Here is a 20,530-nt window from a genome sequence, read left to right on the forward strand (position 1 = left end):
ATTCTTGCCTTCTTTGTCATAGGCTAACTGGCCGTAAGTGCACGGGTGTGTTTCTGGGCTCTCTCTTCTATTCCACTGATCGTGTCTGTGTTTGTGCTGGCAGCATACTGTTTTGATCGCTGTAGCTTTGTAGTATAGTCTGAAGTCAGGGCGTGTGATAAGTCCAGCTTTGTTTTTTCCCTCAAGTTTGCTTTGGTTATTCAGGGTTTTTAAATTTCCATATAAATTGTAGAATTATTCATTCTATTTATGTAAAAAATGTAATGGGTACTTTGATATGGATTGCATTACATCTGTGGATTGCATTGGGTAGAATGGACATTTCAACAATATTAATTCTTCCAATCCAAGAATATGGGATACTTTTGCCATTTCTTTGTATCATTCAATTTCATTCATCAATATTTTATACTTTTTAGAGTGTAGGTCTTTCACTTCCTTGGTTAAGTTTATCCCTTTGTATTCTATTCTTTTTGCTGCAATTGTAAATGGGATTGTTTTCTTGAATTCCTTTTCTGATAGTTCATTATTAATGTATAGGAAAGCAACAGATTTCTATATATTAATCCTTGTATACTGCAACTTTACTAAGTTGATTTATTAGCTCAAAAAATTTTTTGGTGAAGGCTTTAGTGTTTTCTATATATAGTGTCACTGCAGATGGTGACTGCAGCCATGAATTTAAAAGACGCTTACTCCTTGGAAGGAAAGTTATGACCAACCTAGATAGCATATTCAAAAGCAGAGACATTACTTTGCCAACAAAGGTTCTCCTAGTCAAGGCTATGGTTTTTCCTGTGGTCATGTATGGATGTGAGAGTTGGACTCTGAAGAAGGCTGAGCACGGAAGAATTGATGCTTTTGAACTGTGGTGTTGGAGAAGACTCTTGGGAGTCCCTTGGACTGCAAGGAGATCCAACCAGTCCATTCCGAAGGAGATCAGCCCTGGGATTTCTTTGGAAGGAATGATGCTAAAGCTGAAACTCCAGTACTTTGGCCACCTCATGCGAAGAGTTGACTCATTGGAAAAGACTCTGATGCTGGGAGGGATTGGGGGCAAGAGGAGAAGGGGACGACAGAGGATGAGATGGCTGGATGGCATCACTGACTTGATGGACGTGAGTCTGAGTGAACTCCAGGAGTTGGTGATGGACAGGGAGGCCTGGAGTGCTGCAATTCATGGGTTCGCAAAGAGTCGGACACAGCTGAGCGACTGATCTGATCTGATCTGATATATAGTATCATATCGGAGCAACCCCACACCTGAGGCCAGGGGGGTGGTTGAGAGGAGATCCTCAGCGTCTGAGGTCAGGGGCCGCGAAGAGAGGAGTTACCCCATGTCCGAGGTCAGGGGTGGCAGCCGGGAGGAGATACCCCACGCCCTTAAGCCCGAGACCAGGGGAGGTGGGCAGGAGGAGCTACCCCACACCCCCATGCTGGAGGCCAGGGGCGGCAGCCGGGAGGACCAACCCCACACTGTGGCTGCGTGGGCACAGGAGGGCCTAGAGGAGCTATCCCACGTTGAAGGTTAGGAAGGGCAGTGGTGAGGAGATACCCCTCAACCAAGGTAAGGAGCATTGGCTGCGCTTTGCTGGAGCAGCCATGAAGAGATACCCATGCCCAAGGTAAGAGAAACCCAAGTAAGACAGTAGGTGTTGCAAGAGGGCATCAGAGGGCAGACACACTGAAACCATACTCACAGAAAACTAGTCAATCTAATCACACTAGGACCACAGCCTTGTCTAACTCAATGAAACTAAGCCATGCCCCTGGGACAACCCAAGATGGGCGGGTCATGGTGGAGAGATCTGACAGAATGTGGTCCACTGGAGAAGGGAATGGCAAACCACTTCAGTATTCTTGCCTTGAGAAGCCCATGAACAGTATGAAAAGGCAAAATGATAGGATACTGAAAGAGAAACTCCCCAGGTCAGTAGGTGCCCAATATGCTACTGGAGATCAGTGGAGAAATAACTCCAGAAAGAATGAAGGGATGGAGCCAAAGCAAAAACAATACCCAGCTGTGGATGTGACTTGTGATAGAAGCAAGGTCCAATGCTGTAAAGAGCAATATTGCATAGGAACCTGGAATGTCTGGTCCATGAATCAAGGCAAATTGGAAGTGGTCAAACAAGAGATGGCAAGAGTGAATGTCGACATTCTAGGAATCAGCAAACTGAAATGGACTGGAATGGGTGAATTTAACTCCGATGACCATAATATCTACTACTGTCGGCAGGAATCCCTCAGAAGAAATGGAGTAGCCATCATGGTCAACAAAAGAGTCCAAAATGCAGTACTTGGATGCAATCTGAAAAACGACAGAATGATCTCTGTCCGTTTCCAAGGCAACCATTCAATATCACACTAATCCAAGTCTATGCCCCAACCAGTAATGCTGAAGAAGCTGAAGTTGAATGGTTCTATGAAGACCTACAAGACCTTTTAGAACTAACACCCAAAAAAGATGTCCTTTTCATTATAGGGGACTGGAATGCAAAAGTAGGAAGTCAAGAAACACCTGGAGTAACAGGCAAATTTGGCCTTGGAATACAGAATGAGGCAGGGCAAAGACTAATAGAGTTTTGCCAAGAAAATGCACTAGTCATAACAAACACCCTCTTCCAACAACACAAGAGAAGACTCTATACATGGACATCACCAGATGGTCAACACTGAAATCAGATTGATTATATTCTTTGCAGCCAAAGATGGAGAAGCTCTATACAGTCAGCAAAAACAAGCCCAGGAGCTGACTCTGGCTCAAACCATGAACTTCTTATTGCCAAATTCAGACTGAAATTGAAGAAAGTAGGGAAAACCACTAGACCATTCAGGTATGACCTAAATCAAATCCCTTATGATTATACAGTGGAAGTGAGAAATAGATTTAAGGGCCTAGATCTGATAGATAGAGTGCCTGATGAGCTATGGAATGAGGTTCGTGACATTGTACAGGAGACAGAGATCAAGACCATCCCCATGGAAAAGAAATGCAAAAAAGCAAAATGGCTGTCTGGGGAGGCCTTACAAATAGCTGTGAAAAGAAGAGAAGCGAAAAGCACAGGAGAAAAGGAAAGATATAAACATCTGAATGCAGAGTTCCAAAGAATAGCAAGAAGAGATAAGAAAGCCTTCTTCAGTGATCAATGCAAAAAAATAGAGGAAAACAACAGAATGGGAAAGACTAGAGATCTCTTCAAGAAAATCAGAGATACCAAAGGAACATTTCATGCAAAGATGGGCTCGATAAAGGACAGAAATGGGATGGACCTAACAGAAGCAGAAGATATTAAGAAGAGATGGCAAGAATACACAGAAGAACTGTACAAAAAAGATCTTCACGACCCAGATAATCACGATGGTGTGATCACTGACCTAGAGCCAGACATCCTGGAATGTGAAGTCAAGTGGGCCTTAGAAAGCATCACTACAAGCAAAGCTAGTGGAGGTGATAGAATTCCAGTGGAGCTATTTCAAATCCTGAAAGATGATGCTGTGAAAGTGCTTCACTCAATATGCCAGCAAATTTAGAAAACTCAGCAGTGGCAAAGGACTGGAATAGGTCAGTTTTCATTCCAATCCCAAAGAAAGGCAATGCCAAAGAATGCTCAAACTACCACACAATTGCACTCATCTCACACGCTAGTAAAGTAATGCTTAAAATTCTCCAAGCCAGGCTTCAGCAATATGTGAATGGTGGACTTCCTGATGTTCAAGCTGGTTTTAGAAAAGGCAGAGGAACCAGAGATCAAATTGCCAACATCCGCTGGATCATAGAAAAAGCAAGAGAGTTCCAGAAACACATCTATTTCTGCTTTATTGACTATGCCAAAGCCTTTGACTGTGTGGATCACAATAAACTGTGGAAAATTCTGAAAGAGATGGGAATACCAGACCACCTGATCTGCCTCTTGAGAAATTTGTATGCAGGTCAGGAAGCAACAGTTAGAACTGGACATGGAACAACTCACTGGTTCCAAATAGGAAAAGGAGTACGTCAAGGCTGTATATTGTCACCCTGTTTATTTAACTTATATGCAGAGTACATCATGAGAAACGCTGGACTGGAAGAAACACAAACTGTAATCAAGGTTGCCGGGAGAAATATCAATAACCTCAGATATGCAGATGACACCACCCTTATGGCAGAAAGTGAAGAGGAACTAAAAAGCCTCTTGATGAAAGTGAAAGTGGAGAGTGAAAAAGTTGGCTTAAAGCTCAGCATTCAGAAAATGAAGATCATGGCATCCGGTCCCATCACTTCATGGGAAATAAATGAGGAAACAGTGGAAACAGTGTCAGACTTTATTTTTCTGGGCTCCAAAATCTCTATAGATGGTGACTGCAGCCATGAAATTAAAAGATGCTTACTCCTTGGAAGGAAAGTTATGACCAACCTAGATAGCATATTCAAAAGCAGAGACATTACTTTGCCAACAAAGGTTCTCCTAGTCAAGGCTATGGTTTTTCCTGTGGTCATGTATGGATGTGAGAGTTGGACTCTGAAGAAGGCTGAGCACGGAAGAATTGATGCTTTTGAACTGTGGTGTTGGAGAAGACTCTTGAGAGTCCCTTGGACTGCAAGGAGATCCAACCAGTCCATTCTGAAGGAGATCAGCCCTGGGATTTCTTTGGAAGGAATGATGCTAAAGCTGAAACTCCAGTACTTTGGCCACCTCATGCGAAGAGTTGACTCATTGGAAAAGACTCTGATGCTGGGAGGGATTGGGGGCAAGAGGAGAAGGGGACGGCAGAGGATGAGATGGCTGGATGGCATCACTGACTCGATGGACGTGAGTCTGAGTGAACTCCAGGAGTTGGTGATGGACAGGGAGGCCTGGCGTGCTGTGGTTCATGGGTTCGCATAGAGTCGGACATGACTGAGCGACGATATGATCTGATCATCTGCAAATAGTGACAGATTTACTTCTTCCTTTCCAATTTGGATACCTTTTTTTTTCTTTCTTTTCTCATTACTGTGCCTAGGACTTTTGATGCTATGCATCAAAGAAGTGACAAGAGTGGGCATCCTATCTTATTTCTAATTTTAGAGGAAAGGCTTTCAGCTTTTCACTGTTGAGTATAATGTTAACTGTGGGTTTATCATAGGTGACTTTTATGATGTTGAGATGTGTTCCTTCTGGGGCTTTCCTGGTGGCTCAGTGCTAAAGAATCCTCCCACCAATGCAGAAAATCCAGGTTCAATCCCTGGATCAGAAAGATCCCCCAGAGAAGGGAATGGGAACCCACTCTCCAGTATTCTTGCCTGGGAAATCCATGGACAGAGGAGTCCATGAGGTTGCAAAAGAGTCAGACACAACTTAGTGACTAAACAACAAGATATTCCCTCTACACCAACTATGATGAGAGTTTTTATCTTGAATGGATATTGAATTTTGTCAAATGTTTTTTCTGTCTATTGAGATAATCGTATGATTTTTATCCTTGCTTTTATTAATGTGGTATATGTATCACAGTGATTAATCTGAGGATATTGAAGCATCCTTGCATCTCTAGGATAAATTCCACTTGATCATTGTGTATGATCTCTTTTATATATTGTTGAACTTGTTAATATTTTGTTGAGGATTTTTGCATCTATATTTATCAAAGATATTGGCCTGTAATTTTCTTTCTTTGTAGTATCAAAGAGGATTGTTCTTAACCCTTATAATCTAATGGAATTTGCCCTTCTAATGGAAGGTTTCAGACTTCCTTTGGACTGTTACCCTTTTCTTCTTTCCAGTTTCTCCCTTTTGGAAAGGGAATGTCTATCCTGTGCCTTCCCCACCACTCTTCTTTGTTATAGCAGCGCTGGAAGACTAATACAGGCTTTTGCCCTCATGAATTCCCAGACCCATGTGCACAGCTCAGACTGGCCTCCTGCCAGTTCCAAACCAGATGTCCTAGAGTACACATGTCTGCAGGGTCAACCCTCAGCACTGGACAACTTCTTTAAAGTCATAACCCATGATGAACCCCCAGCATCCCAGCTCTCCTTCCAACACTCTCAGTGTGCTCAGGCACCCGTTGGGGAACATGGGGAGGCTGCTTGATTGAAAGATGGGGCCTGTGGGTAGCTGGAAACCGTGCTCACTGCCTTATGAGTGATCCCCTTCAATCCTCACTTCTACCCACCCCACAGTAGATGAGCAAAGTGGAACACTGAATGTTTAAGAGTTGAGTCATGTAGTGATCAGCAGAGCAATCATTTGAGCCCAGTTCTCAGACTTCAAAATCCTGCCCTTTGTATAACATGTATAATTCTCAAATCCTGCTGCATATTTCAATTCCTTTGGGAGCTGAAAAACAAACAAACAAACAAAAAATGCATGTCACACCAGTCCAAGACCAGTGGGGCAAGCATTGCTGTGTCTGCAGAGTTTCCTAAGGAAGGATCATTGTGGCTGGCTTGTGAACTAGACCAGCTTTTCAAACCTCAGGGCATTGGAATCTCCTGGGCCCCCATGCCCCAAACTGCTAATTCAGTGAGAATCTGCATTTCCAACAAACTCCCCAGTGGTTCCCAGGACCACACTGTGAGGAGCACACCCCTTGGTTCAGACCATGACTAGCTTGCAGCCCTTGTCAGATGGCAGAATGTCCCACACTTCTTCATGTAAATGCTGGCGCTGCATGCTCTGGTGGCCTTGTGGAGCAGTTGAGGGTGGTGGTTAGATTGTGCATTCTGAAGCCAGACTGCTGTATGGCCAGCTTGATGGGCTCCAGCTTGAGCACTGATTATATGACCTTGGTGTTTCAGTCTCTCTGCTCTGTTTTCTCATCAGGAAAATGGGGAGAGGATAGGACAGTGTGATTCTACTGCTGTGCCTTTACTCCAGCCTGCTTCATAGGAAACCACTTTCCTCATCTGGGACTCATATCATAGGTCTGCGTTTTGTGGTTTCAATTTGGAATCCTTAGGATCAGAGGTCTTGGGTGACAGAACTTACACTAAAGATCAAAGTAGGTGATAAATTGAATAACACTTGCAAAAAGTATTCAAACATGGACAGCTAGCATCTTTGGGGCAAAAAACAGCTTGATCCAAGCAGGGACTGAAGAATAGAGTCCCAAGTGGCTCCTGGGCTCTGGCTTGAGGCTAACACTGGTTCCTGGACTGTGGGAGAAGGTCTGTATGTGACTCTAACCCTCTAACCAGCCCTGCTCTTTCTTTCCTGGATCAGGGAGTTCGGTGATAAATAAACTAACTTCCACCACCTTCCTGGAAGGAGGATGGACTAGAACTGAGAGATGTATTTAAAGAAAGCAGTTGAGTGCAGATTCTTCCTTTGGTCTCTGCTGATCGCTGAATTGGTTTTTGGTATCAGCACCTTAAGGAACTGGATGGGCTTTGGGCCAGTTCTTTAGGCGAAGCAGAGGATACAACTGGAATGCTGGGTGCTCTGACAAGCCCTGCAGCTGGAGCTCCCCACATGTCCCTCTGTCCCTGTATACAGGCCGTCTTTACCCCTGTGCTCCGGGCTGCAAGGACTGTGTGGGGAAGCGGAGGAGGAGGGTTCCTGAGGCCCTGGGCTTGTTGGTCAGCCTGAGCCCCGCATCGGGAGACACCCACCATGCCCCCCTCTTCCTGGGACAGCAGGGCTCCTGAGAGGGTGATGGCTCCCATCCCGGGAGGGCAAGGGGCAGAGCTGCCAGTGAGAAACGCTCTTGTCTGTTAAGTCACTTTTCATAATGATAGTTATAGGGAAAGAGCTGCTCAGACCTGCAGCTTGAGTCTCACATACCTGACTTGAAATTTATTTGCTGCATCTCTCTCAATAAAACTCAGACTTTTCCTCCCTAACATGGTCTTTCACAACTGCTTCCTTTTATTTTAACTAAGTTAGCCCCAGAGACAGAGGATCCAGATGGTAAGGGCCTTCTCTACATTTAGAAGCCTGTGGTGGCAGAGAGGGTCTCCAATATGCCTGTGATCACACCGTAGATGAAGGACCAGGTGGCAGGGTCTGTGTCTGCATTCCGGTGGCCAGGGTCCAAAGTCGGCTCTTACATGAGAGGTTGCCCGGTGATGGGACTGAGAGATTTCAAAAGATCCCTTCACCTCAGACTATCACTGCCCAGCAGTCTGTCACACCACCTGCAGTATTAGCATGAAAATCCATCTCTCGATGGATATAAGAATCTTACAGAAGGGAAGACCACAGTGCTTTTTAACTTGAGCATCAACTACTCACTTACCAAGCTCCCTTGATAATCAGATGACAGCCTCATAGGCAGCCAGAGTGGGCGGACTCCTGCAGAGGAGCCAGACCTCTATTCAATCACAAGATGGGGCCGTGGGAGTCCCTAGAGACTCTGCCTATGCCCCAACGCCTGGCCCAGGGCTCTTTCTGTGAGTCACCCATCACTGTGGAAATGAAGAGCCCTTACCTCCAGGAGGCTAGTGAAGGCTTCTTCCTAAGACATTTGTTATTGAGGCATCTTCCCGTTAGGAAAACACATGATTTTCATCGTACATGGGCTAAGCCAGACACCATGCTTGAATCCAGATTAGGCCCTGGGCTCTGAAGACACAGACAGATGGGTTCTGAGGAGTCACCCAGAAGAGGCTAAGGGGTCACTGGGTAGCACAAAGATACCTGGAGAGAAATCTAGAGAGGAGGGAAGGTGAGCAGAGGGGACGGGGAACACTAACGTGGGGCAGAGATCCAGTCACACCTGTGGACTCTGGACATCCGGTGTCCCAGTAGTTGAACAGAAGGAGATGGATCTGTGATTGGGAGGAGAGCCCCCTGTTCCCAGGAATGTTCACACCATGAGGCCACATCCCAACCTGCCTCTTTCCTGCTCTGCAGGGACTTGGGTGGCTTCTTCAGAACATGTAACGTCTAGGTCTTTCCAAGGCACCATAGGGGGTGAGGGGGACGTTGTGGACAGGACTTCCCAAGAGGAATCTGTGGGATTCCTCCTGGGATAGCCCCCTCTCTGGGGGCCAAGGTGATGAAAGAGCTCAGACTTGGTGGCTCGGCAGGGCTGGGCACCCAGCTCAGCGGTCACTTCCCTGTGCAAACCAATTTGCCTTACAGATTGCTATGAACCAACAGGTGGCCGCTCGAGGAGAAGAGAGTACCTCCTCCCCACCCTGCTCCTCAGAATCCAAGGGGACCTGAGGAGGGCTGGGGTGGTTGCATTTGCTGAGGCCTTTGCACAGGATGGAAAAAAAAAAAAAAAAAAAAAAAAAACGGCATGAATGGCTGTCCCCAAGCTGACCCCCAGGCCAGAAAGGAAAAAGGAAAAAGTTTAGTTCAATGAGGCCCAGGCAGCCTGCATGATGATCTGACTAGTAGACTAGGATTGTCTACTAGTAAGATACAATTGTGATAAAGTATGTTCTAACACACTCTTATAAAAAATACACTTTGAACAACTGACACCAGCATGGTACTAGCAGCAGAGTCGATAATAACCACTACAGCCAAACCACCCAGAGCGTGCCCAAACTCAGCTGATGTCAGAAGCGAAGCAGGGTCCAAGCCTGGTCAGTACTTGGATGGGAGACTGCCTGGGAATACTGGGTGCTGTAGGCTTTTAGAATTCCCTGGTGACTCAGACAGTAAAGAATCTGCCTACAATGCAGGAGACCTTGGTTCAATCTCTGAGTCAGGAAGATCCCCTGGAGAAGGGAATGGCAACCCATTCCAGTAGTCTTGCCTGGAGAATCCCACAGACAGAGCAGCCTGGCAGGCTCGAGTCTATGGGGTCGCAAAGAGTGGGGCACGAATGAGTGACTAACACTTTCACTTTCTTTCAAAGATAATAGATCCTAATCCCTGGTGTCTGAGCCATGGACCAGAGGATGGAACCTCAAGTCCCAGAGGACTACTCCCAGACCTTGACCCTAATGGAAGCTGCTCTGCTGAGTTTCCAAAGGACTTTGGATCGGTGTCCCCCCTTTTCCACCTTTTGGAATGAGCATTTCTATAACTATTATTCTGTGCCTGCCCCACCATTTGTATTTTGGGAATCAATCATTTATTTTCTAGTTTCACAGGTCCAGAGGAAGAGAGGTATTTTCCCCCAGGATGGTTCACATCCATAGTCTTACCGATATCTGATTTAGATGTTTTAATTGAAGACTTTTGAGCTGATGAGATTTAAATGAGATTTTCAACTTGAATTGATACTGAATGGGTTGAGACTTTGGGAACAAGGTGACTATATTTTTCAGTTGGGATGGACGTGAATCTTTAGGGACCAGAGGATAGACTATCATAGGCTGGCTGAATAGTGGCCACCCAAAGATATTAGGTCCCAATTCCTAATTTCTGGAGCCTGTAAATGTTACCTCATTAGGAAAAGCGGTCTCTGCAGTTGTGATTAACTTAAGGATCATGATATGGAGAGATGGCCCTAGATTGTCCAAGAGGGCCCTAAATCCAATAACAAATGTCCTTATAAAAGAGAAGCAGGGGATTCCCTTGTGACCTAGTAGTAAAGAATCCACCTGCCAATGCAGGGTACATGGGTTCGATCCCTGGTCTGGGTAGATCCCACATGCTGCAGAGCAACAAAGCCTGTGCACCACGACTGCGGCACATGTACTCTGGAGCCCACTCCCTGCAGCTAGAGAGTGACCTTGCCTGCTGCAAGCCCGCACACAGCAATGAAGACCCAGTGCAGTCAAAAATAAATTAATTAATTAAATAGTAATAGTTTAGTCACTAAGTCGTGTCCAATTCTTGCGACCCCATGGACTGTAGCCTGCCAGGCTCCTTTGTCCATGGGATTCTCCAGGCAAGAGTACTGGAGTGGATTGCCATTTCCTTCTCCAGGGGATCTTCCCAACTCAAGAACTGAACCCGGGTCTCCTGCACTGCAGGCAGATTCTTTACCAACTGAGCTATGAGGAAAGCCTATATATATATATATGACTTTGTCAAAAATTGTTTTTAAAAATGAGAGAGGCGGGGGAGTGTTGCCACACATGGAAGAAAAGGTAAAATGAAGGCAGAGGCAGAAACTGAGTGTTGTGACTGCCAGCCAAGGGCTGCCAGCCACAAACAGCAGTTAGAAGAGGGCAAAGAACAGACTCTCCTCAGAGTCCCTGGAGGGAGTGTGGCTCTGCCAACATCTTGACTTCAGACCTGTGGCCTCCAGAATTGTGAGTGAATATATTTCTGTCATTTTAAGCCACCCATATTTTAGTAATTTGCTACAGCAGCCCCAGAAGAACACAGTACTTTCCAGAGCATTTCCCTAGACCCTGTCCTGTTTGATAATGCAGATCAAGAGCCTGGCAGATGCTGGCACCTGGGAAACACTCAGCTAGTCATTGGGTGTTGTGACAAGATCCTTACAGTCACATTGTGAGGTAGTTCTTCATCTTTCCATAAAAGACGATGAACTGAGGGGTGAAAGAGGATCCATAATTTATTTGCAAATGCAGTGAACAACAGAGCTTGGCTTCAGTTCAAAGGTCCTGGCTCCAAGGCCCAGTTTTTTCTTATCCCATGAGAACCACTTCGTCTTGCAGGCATGTGGCCAGTCAACACAATGCCAGGCCCTGCCTCCACCTCCCTAAATGCAGGGTCAGCCTAGGGAAAATGGTGCAGGGTTGGAAAGACTGGAGGGGCCCTGGGCCAGGTGGTTCAAAACCTGGAGAGAGATCCGTCTTCCAGGCTCTTCCAAACTGCCATCCATGCCTCCAGCCTGGCATGTGCCTCTGTCCCAGCAGGCTGCATTTTAAGGTCAGGGCTCTTCCTGTACCAGATCGCAGGTCACCTGTCCTGTACCACCATCCTTTGTTTAGGTGACAGATAAACTCAGATGGGCTAAGTCCAAAGACTTCACCTGAGACAATATCCATGTCATGTAGCTTTACCACCTGCACAGTTCTGTTTAAACGTCACTTTGCTCACTCTCCTCCCAACCACAAGGAGAAGCTGGAGCTTGCGTTGCCGAGCTGGAAGCACAGAAGGCAGTATCCATGCTGACCTCTGTGTATTTGGAGGCCACAAAGCCAGATGCCCTCGTGTGACCCATCCCCCGATTCCAGCTTCTTCCATTAAAACCTGCTCATTCTGTTCTTCCAGGAGGCCACAGAAATAATGTGCTAAACACCTGTCAAAGCTATATTTATTGCATGCATGCATGCTAAGTCACTTCAGTCATGGTTGACTCTTTGTGATCCTATGGACTGTAGCCCAACAGGCTCCTCTGTCCATGTGATTCTCCAGGCAAGAATACTAGAGTGGGTTGCTGTGCCCTCCTCCAGGGGACCTTCCCAACACAGGAACCAGACCCAGGTCTCTTAGGTCTCCTGCATTGACAGGAGGCTCTTTACCACTAGTACTACCTGGGAAGCCCCCCATATTTATTGAGAAAACCCCAAATGTCCCAACTGCCCTCATAAGCACTCTCGGGCCTCAAGTCCCCACTCTGGTAGTTTCCTGTTGTTGCTGTAACAAATTCCCTCCAGCTAGGTGGCTTAAACGATACAGACATGCTGTCTTCCTGTCCTCATGCAAAAGTCTGGTGCAGGTCTCACTGAGCTAAAACCAAGGTGTCTGTGGGGGGTGTTTCCTTTCTGGAGGCTCTGGGGGAAGATTCCATTTTCATGCCTTCCCCAGCTTCTTCCTGGAGCTTGTCTATATTCCATGGCTTTTGGTCACTTCCATCTTCAAAGCCGGCAGTGGTTCCTCTCAGTCTTCCATAGTCACATACTCCTCTGTGAATGCACTTGGGAAAGACTCCTGTGATTACACCACCCCACCCAGATGACCCAGGACAGTCTTGCCATCTCAAGGTCAGCGGACTAGCAGCCTTAACTCTACCTGCCACTGTAATTTCTATCTGCCATGAAAGGCGACATACACAGAAGTTCCAGGAAATCCTTGAGAGGGGTGGTCATGAGTCTCCCTGCTGCCCCTTCCATGAGGACCCAGTCTAATAGGCTGTTACTAAATGAGGGTGTTCCCTGGGAGGGTGACCCAACAACATCTGCTAATCCACTGGTCCCCAGAGGGGTGCTGGCCATAGTTTGATTGTGGTCTTGAAAAGGATCCATGTGGTCTTGAAAGGATCCAGCAGGAAAGGGGGCTCCTTGCTGCTAGTGAGTTAGAAAGACAAATGAACAGCCTCTGGGCTTGGAGAGGTTTTGATTCCATGTAAGGGAAGTTGGGGTTCAGGGAGGATCCCAGGGCCCCCTGTTCAAGAGATGCCTGAAAAGGGTGCAGGTGAGGGTGTTCTCAAATTAGTTGTTCTAAGCAATAAAGCATCAGTTCCAGCCAATTGAGTCTGTATTAACAGACCCCACTCCCTGGGTTGGGAAACCCCGCCAACCTCCTCCCCTCCTTCCTTTGGTGGGGAGGGGGGAAAGCCTGGGGAGAGGGAGGTGCTGGGAGACCACTGACTGGTGGCTGAGCTCCTGGGAGACTCAGGGATTGAAGCCCCCCCTTCTACCCTCTGAACTTCAATCAGAAAAAAAAAAGTAAAATGCAGGGTTTTTTCTCAGCATCAGGCTAGAGCATCACATGTTGTGAAGAAACCTCGTGTACAGGTCCCAGGGCATCAGGAACGAGGGTGCTAGGGGCCCTGCCATGTTGGGCCTGAACCCTTCCACCCTGCCCCAGGGTGGGGAACCGCTCTCCTATAAGTGGAGTCTGCCTTGCTGTGTCTGACCTATGTCACTAAGCATTTTTGTTATTGTTCAGTCACTAAGTAATGTCCAACTCTTTGTGACCCCATGGACTGCAGCATGCCAGGCTTCCCTGTTCTTCACCATCTCCCAGAATTTGTTCAAACTCATGTCCATTATGTTGATGATGCCATTCAGCCATCTCATCCTCTGTTATCCCCTTCTCCTACTGCTCCTCAATCTTTCCTAGCATCAGGGTCTTTTCCAATGAGTTGGCTCTTTCCATCAGGTGGCTAAAGTATTAGAGCTTCAACTTCAGCATCAGTCCCTTCCAATGAATATTCAGGGTTGATTTCCTTTAGGATTGACTAGTTTGAACTCTCAAGAGTCTTCTCCAGCACCGCAATTCAAAAGCATCAATTCTTTGGGGCCCAGCCTTCTTTATAGTCCAGCTGTCACATCTGTACATGACTACTGGAAAAGCCATAGCTTTGACTAGATGGACCTTTGTTGGCAAAGTAATGTCTCTGCTTTTTAATACACTGTCTAGATTGGTCATAGCTTTTCTTCCAAGGAGCAAGCATCTTTTAATTTCATGGCTACAGTCACCATCTGCAGTGATTTTGGAGCCCAAGAAAAGAAAATCTGTCACTGCTTCCACTTTTCCCCTTCTATTTGCCATGAAGTGATGGGACCAGATGCCATGATCTTCGTTTTCTGAATGTTGAGCTTTAAGCCAACTTTTTCACTCTCCTCTTTCACTTTCATCAAGAGGCTCTTTAGTTCTTCTTCACTTTCTGCCATAAGGGTGGTGTCATCTGCATATCTGAGGTTATTGATATTTCTCCCGGCAATCTTGATTCCAGCTTGTGCTTCATCCAGCCCAGCGTTTCTCATCATGTACTCTGCATAGAAGTTAAATAAGCAGGATGACAATACACAGCCTTGTCATACTACTTTCCCAATTTGGAACCAGTCTGTTGTTCCATATCCAGTTCTAACTGTTGCTTCTTGACCTGAATACAGATTTCTCTGAAGGCAGGTAAGGTGGTCTGATATTCCCATCTCTTTAAGAATTTTCCATAGTTTGTTGTGACCCACACTTTCAAAGGGCTTCAGCATAGTCAATGAAGTAGAAGTAGATGTTTTTCTGGAATTCCCTTGCTTTTTCTATGATCTAGTGGTTGTTGGCAATTTGATCTCTGGTTCCTCTGCCTTTTCTAAACCCAGCTTGTACATCTGGAAGTTCTCCGTTCATGTACTGTTGAGGCCTAGCTTGAAGGATTTTGAGCATTACCTTGCTAGCATGGCCCAGTTGTACGGTAGTTTGAACATTCTTTGGCATTGCCCTTCTTTGGGACTGGAATAAAAACTGACCTTTTCCACTAAGCATAAGGTCCTCAAAGTTCAGCCACAATTGCACTGTTGCGGAATATCCTTCTTTTCAAACACTAACATTGCATCTTATGTTGATGAAACAAAAATTATTTTGAAAGAAGAACGAGAAAAAATTTAAACATAAAATTCTCACTCTTCCGGACTGGGGCCTCACCCTCTTTAGCGTGCATGGTGTATCTGCATTATTCATTAACCACATCCTTTAGAAGCCTGCTTGCCAAGAAAAAGCAGTTTCCTCCTGGCACCATCAGGGTCAGTCTTCAGGAGATAACATCAGTCCTGTAAGGAGTCACGATGACCTGCGCTCACCTGGTTGGACTATGTCAACTGTCCATATGTTACCATGACATGTGATCCTTTGTCTCAAAAATGTGTGCAACTGTGTTTCCCTCTAACAGGGGGAACACTCCTCAAAGCTCTCTGAAAGACTGTCTCCTGGGTTATAATCCTCATGTTGGTTTGAATAAAAATCTCCATTTCTTTCTTAGATTAGCCAGTGATTCATTTTTCATCAACAATGTACAGTCCACATTGTCTTTATCCAATCATCTGTCAGTGGACATGAGGTTGTTTCCACATCTTGGCTGTTGTAAACAGTGCTACAATCATCATGGGAGTGTTAATGTCATTTCAAGATCTTAATTTCAATTCTTTTGGATAAATACCCAGAAGTAAAATTGCTGGATCATGTGGTAGTTCTATTTTTAATTTCTCCAAAGAAGACATACAAATAGCCAACAGGTACGAGGCGACTATAGCTCAGATGATAAAGAATCTGCTTGCAATGCGGGATACTCAGGTTTGATCCCTGGATCGGGAAGATCCTCTGGAGAAGGGAATAGCAACCCACTCCAGTATTCTTGCCTGGAGAATTCCATGGACAGACCATGGGGTTGCAAAGAGTCAGACCGACTGAGCATCTTTCTTTCATTCATTCATGGGGTAAGGGGAGGAAGCTAACATTGCAATCATCAGCAAAATGCAAATTAAAACCACGAGACCTCATACCTGTTAGAATCTTTACTATCAAAAAGACAAAGACAGCAAGTGTTGTCAAAGATGTGGAGACACTGGAGCCCTCAGGCATCTTCTGTGAGATGCACAATGATGCAGCTGCCGGGGGACGCACCCTGGAGCCTCCTGTTTTCTACTGTGGATTCTGGTGGTAGCTGGTGAGTAGAACTGTGCTAATACTGAGTGAGAGCCTTTTGGAAGCAGTCCCTCTTCTGAAAGCACCCGCACATCCAAAGTCGGCTTTAGGCTGCCTGGGCATCCTCTATTCATCTCCATGTTTTGAGCACCTTCTCTTGTGCCCTGAGATGTGCACACAAGTGAATCTTTTAGCAGCAAGTGTTCCCTGTTACTAAAAGGAAGGGGGTACTCCACAAGCAGGGGTGTCTGGTGAAATATACGGATTTAGAAGAAAGGAACCTCTGCAGAGCTGGGGGGTGGGGCACTCTGGACTGGTTTCCTAAACCTGTTCTTCTCCTAAGATAGGGATCCCCTTGTACAGGGGCTCTGCCCCTGGATGTCATCCCCCTCCCCACATCCCTTGGACCTGTAATCCCTTGGTTCCCTTCATCCCATTTGGAGCTGGACTGTCTGTCTCCACTGGGTCCTGCTGCTGCTTGGAGGTGGGGTACATGACTTGGAAAAAGAGGGAACATGGAATCCCCCATGGCTGGGATCTCATCTTTTAAGGGGGGGTCTCACTTTTCACACTAGAAAGATCAGCCTCTTCCTGGAACACGCACTGCATGTTCCATCCTTTACCTGGCCTTCTGCTTCCAGGGAGGTTGGCGCATACCAGGCCTCAGGCCTGAGAGCAGGAGGCCTGGGACAGGGCTGACCTCCACTGTTACTGGAATCGTCCCTCCGCCTACCGAGCCCAGGGTCATTAACAGGGGCAGCAGTGCCCGCGTGTTACACCCTGATGTCTTCATGGTGATCTCTGTAAAGAAGTCAGGCAGGTCCTTTATTCCCAGAAACCAAGGCCCACAGAGGGATTGGGCACATTTAGGGTGGAGCCTGTGCCCAGCCTGCAGCCCCACAGCCTCAGAGCACATCCCCCTGCAGAGGCCGCCACAATGGATCACTCTGCACAGGACCCCCAGGACCCCCCAGCAGGATCCAGGGTTCACAGGAAACACCTTCCTTCTCACTTCCTCAGGGCCACCCTGTGGTCGGGTCTCTGGCCTGGACAGCCAGGCCCTGCAGCATCCTGTCTTTTGTTCCTGCTCCACCATGGTCACTGCGGTGGGGAGACGCTTCCTGAGATGCTGCAGGCTGCCCAGCTGAGGCTGCAGGGACACACAGGGGACATTCCGGGAACTCTGGGCAACCCCCTGGCAACTTCCACAGGGTGTTGGGGTCCCCTGCTGAGCCCAACTCCGCAGGGTCAGGATGCTTCGCTGTCCTTGGCCTCTTGGGGCTGTGGCCAAGATGAAAGCAGGAGTCTCATTTTCACATCCTGAGAAGTCCCAGTCAGAAGTCAAGCCTTGCCTTGGTCCCTGGGGGAATCCCAGAGGCGGGGAGGGTTCTGGAAGCTGAGACCACCTGCGGGACCACGGCAGCTTGTTTGCTAGGGCCCCACAGCGAGGCTTCCCTCTCCTGCCCCACCTTCAGTCTCAGCCCCTCCCTTTCCCCACAGCCGGGAACCACTTGCCGCCCTCCGGGGCCTGGTAGCACTCCACCAACGACTCTGCTGATTCTGCTCCAACACCCTCAGCTTCCCCAGAGGGCACCTTCCCTGACCTGCTGGGCTGGCCTCCTCTCTGGGCCCCCGTCCCCTTCGCCACAGCCTGTTCCGCCCAAGACCCCTGCTCTTCCCGAAAGGCCCAGGCGCAGCTCCCCCCCTCCCCGCCCCCCACCCCGTGACCTCAGCACAGTCTGCAGAGGGTGGGGCTGGAAGGGCCCCTGGAGCTGCTGCGCCGACCCTCCCCTGGGACCTGCTCCAAACAGAACCCCCTCAGCCTAGCCTCAGCACCCATCGAACCCGAACTGTCCTGTTGTCTGTAGAGCTAAGTATCTGTACAAACACTGTACAAGCACTTTTTGGTTTACTGGGTCCAACCCTCTCCCCCTACTTCAGGACGGCAGGAGTCTTTATCTTGTCACCTGCCCCCACAGGGCCTGGGCCTGGTAAACCCTTGGCACACGTTTGCAGGGGCTACAAGTGTGGAATTCTGTCCCGAGTTCCTTTTCCATCCCTGCCCCCAGGAAGTCATCTTTGGGTGTGACTTGCCTATTGCTCTCTCTCCTAGCCTGTATCAGTAGAGACCTTGTGTGTCTCTCTTGCTGCGGCATCCACTGGGCCTGGAACCCTGTGCGACCCTAACTCTGCTCCGCGGGGGAACCAGTGCGCTGTGCTCTGAGACGGCGGAAGCGCACGCGGCGTCCTCTGCTGCCCTCTGCTGGTCGGACATGGAGAGGCTCAAGAGAGGTGGGCAGATTGTGGGAGGGCCGCGTCGTTATTTTTCATTCTGACACTCTTGGAAACAGACAAAGCCGCCTACCCTTCCCAGCGATTACACAGTCTACAGCAGGACAACCATCTTTCTGGGTTTTTAAATATTTCATTCTGTTATCCTCATGAATACACTTATCTGGCTGGCAGGAGTCTCCATTTGTGGGGTTGTTGACTCGTGGTCTGTAGACATTCTGACCCCGTGGATGGTGACTGGATAAAACCCACTGCTACCATCTGGCTTGAGAGAGAGCAGAGCACCCAACCTTTTTCCAGTTCCTGGGATGAGGAGGGAAGGGGCCCGGGTTGGTGGGTCAGCTGCTGCCCCCAGACAGGATCTGTGCGGAGGAGACCTGTGTCCAGCTGCCCGGCTTCCTCAGAAGCAGCTACTTCCTCCAGATCGACTGTCTCTCCTTGGAGCACAAACTTGAATATGGATGCATTTCACCTGCCCTGTAGTGTCAGGGTGGTTAAACAGAGGCAGAACTGTTGGACTTTTACGTGTTGACCCCAAGACTCTCCCAGTGGCAAATCCCAGAGCCTTTGGCCCAAAATAGGCCCATGTGACCCAGGTTTGTTTTAAGCAGCAAGCCGGTTCATTTTGTGAAGTAGTATCCACACCTGACCTCTCTCTGATCCCCCGTTAACATTCCTTCAAAAACATTCTGCCCTATGTGTGAGTGAGAAAATATGGTTACTGTTCCTTTTTTCTTTTTTTTTTACATACTATTATTACTCTGGTCACACGAGATCTCTGTGTGTCTCTCCCACAGCTTGACAGTCCCTGATGGGAAAGGCTGTCCTTGCTTACATCCCGTGTCTAATGGTTCAGAAGAGTTCATAAAAGTTTATTTAATGAATGACTTTAGTCCACTTTCCCTCTGCTGTCCTATCTCTCAAATCAGAGAGTGGCTGTTTGACTTACCAAGTATTCCTGTGAACCTCAAAGAAAGCCACACCACCAGGGGACACTATGAAAGTTCAGGAAATATGGCATGGAAGGTGGGGCCCCTAGGATTAGTCAATTAAATTCTGATATCCATTCTCAACTATAAAGGGGTTTTTGTTTCGTCTGTGTTGAAGCCAAATCTCTTTCTGGGGTGTCTCTACCCTCACAATGTCTTCGATACAAATGTTCACATCTCCCACCCCTTCTACTATTGAATCGCAATGATTCCCACGGTGTGGTGATGATAGTCACAAGAGGGAGGGACAAGACCGGCCCCTCTGAATCCGGAGAGGACAGTCAGGGAGCGAGTCCAGGGCTCACCAAAGGAATGTGGAGAGGGATGTGGGGAGATAAAAGGAGGGGAAGAAAAAGGAGAGGAGATGCATACAGAGGGAGGAGTAAGAGGCAGTGATGTAGAAAGGAAAATCGGAAGGAAGATATACAGTTGATGGGGGAGGAAAGTCACTGATAATAAAAAATGATCATGAGAGGCCAACAAAACAATTTAGCAAAGGTAATTCCAACACTTAATGAAAGATGTGGCAAGCAAAGATATCATGGAAACTTTAAAATTGTGTTTAAAAGTTAGTTTTCACTTATGAAAGAACTTAAAACACTGCCAAGATGTGCTGTAAAAAGTTTTCATTCTTATTTTAGGTTATTGAGGTTAAACACATGCTCCTCAAAATCTTTTATCCTCCTCTAATGAAGTATACTCCGGGAGTTTGTGATGGACAGGGAGGCCTGGCGTGCTGCGATTCATGGGGTCGCAAAGTCGGACACGACTGAGCGACTGAACTGAACTGAACTGAAGTATAAAAAGAACCCTGGAAAGTGGCATCCAACACCTCATAATATAAAGATTTTCTATGTTAATGAAAACAATTCCCACTCCTTGGCCTCCCAGATTACCACTCAAGCCAAAGTTTGCTCTGCTGATGCCCCACATATGCCTGCTCTGCTTGTGGGCATTTCCTCCCATCTCTCACTTTGCTCCCAGGGACCTGCCTTCTGGCAGTAAATGCTCATCCCAGTTGTATGCCTGATTCCAGAACCTTCTGAGGAAGGGGAGGACAGGGCAGTGCTGATGGCAGCAGTAGACCCTGCAGGCTGC

Source organism: Bubalus kerabau, chromosome 1 (assembly GCF_029407905.1).
Source record: "Bubalus kerabau isolate K-KA32 ecotype Philippines breed swamp buffalo chromosome 1, PCC_UOA_SB_1v2, whole genome shotgun sequence".
Lineage (NCBI taxonomy): Eukaryota > Metazoa > Chordata > Mammalia > Artiodactyla > Bovidae > Bubalus > Bubalus kerabau.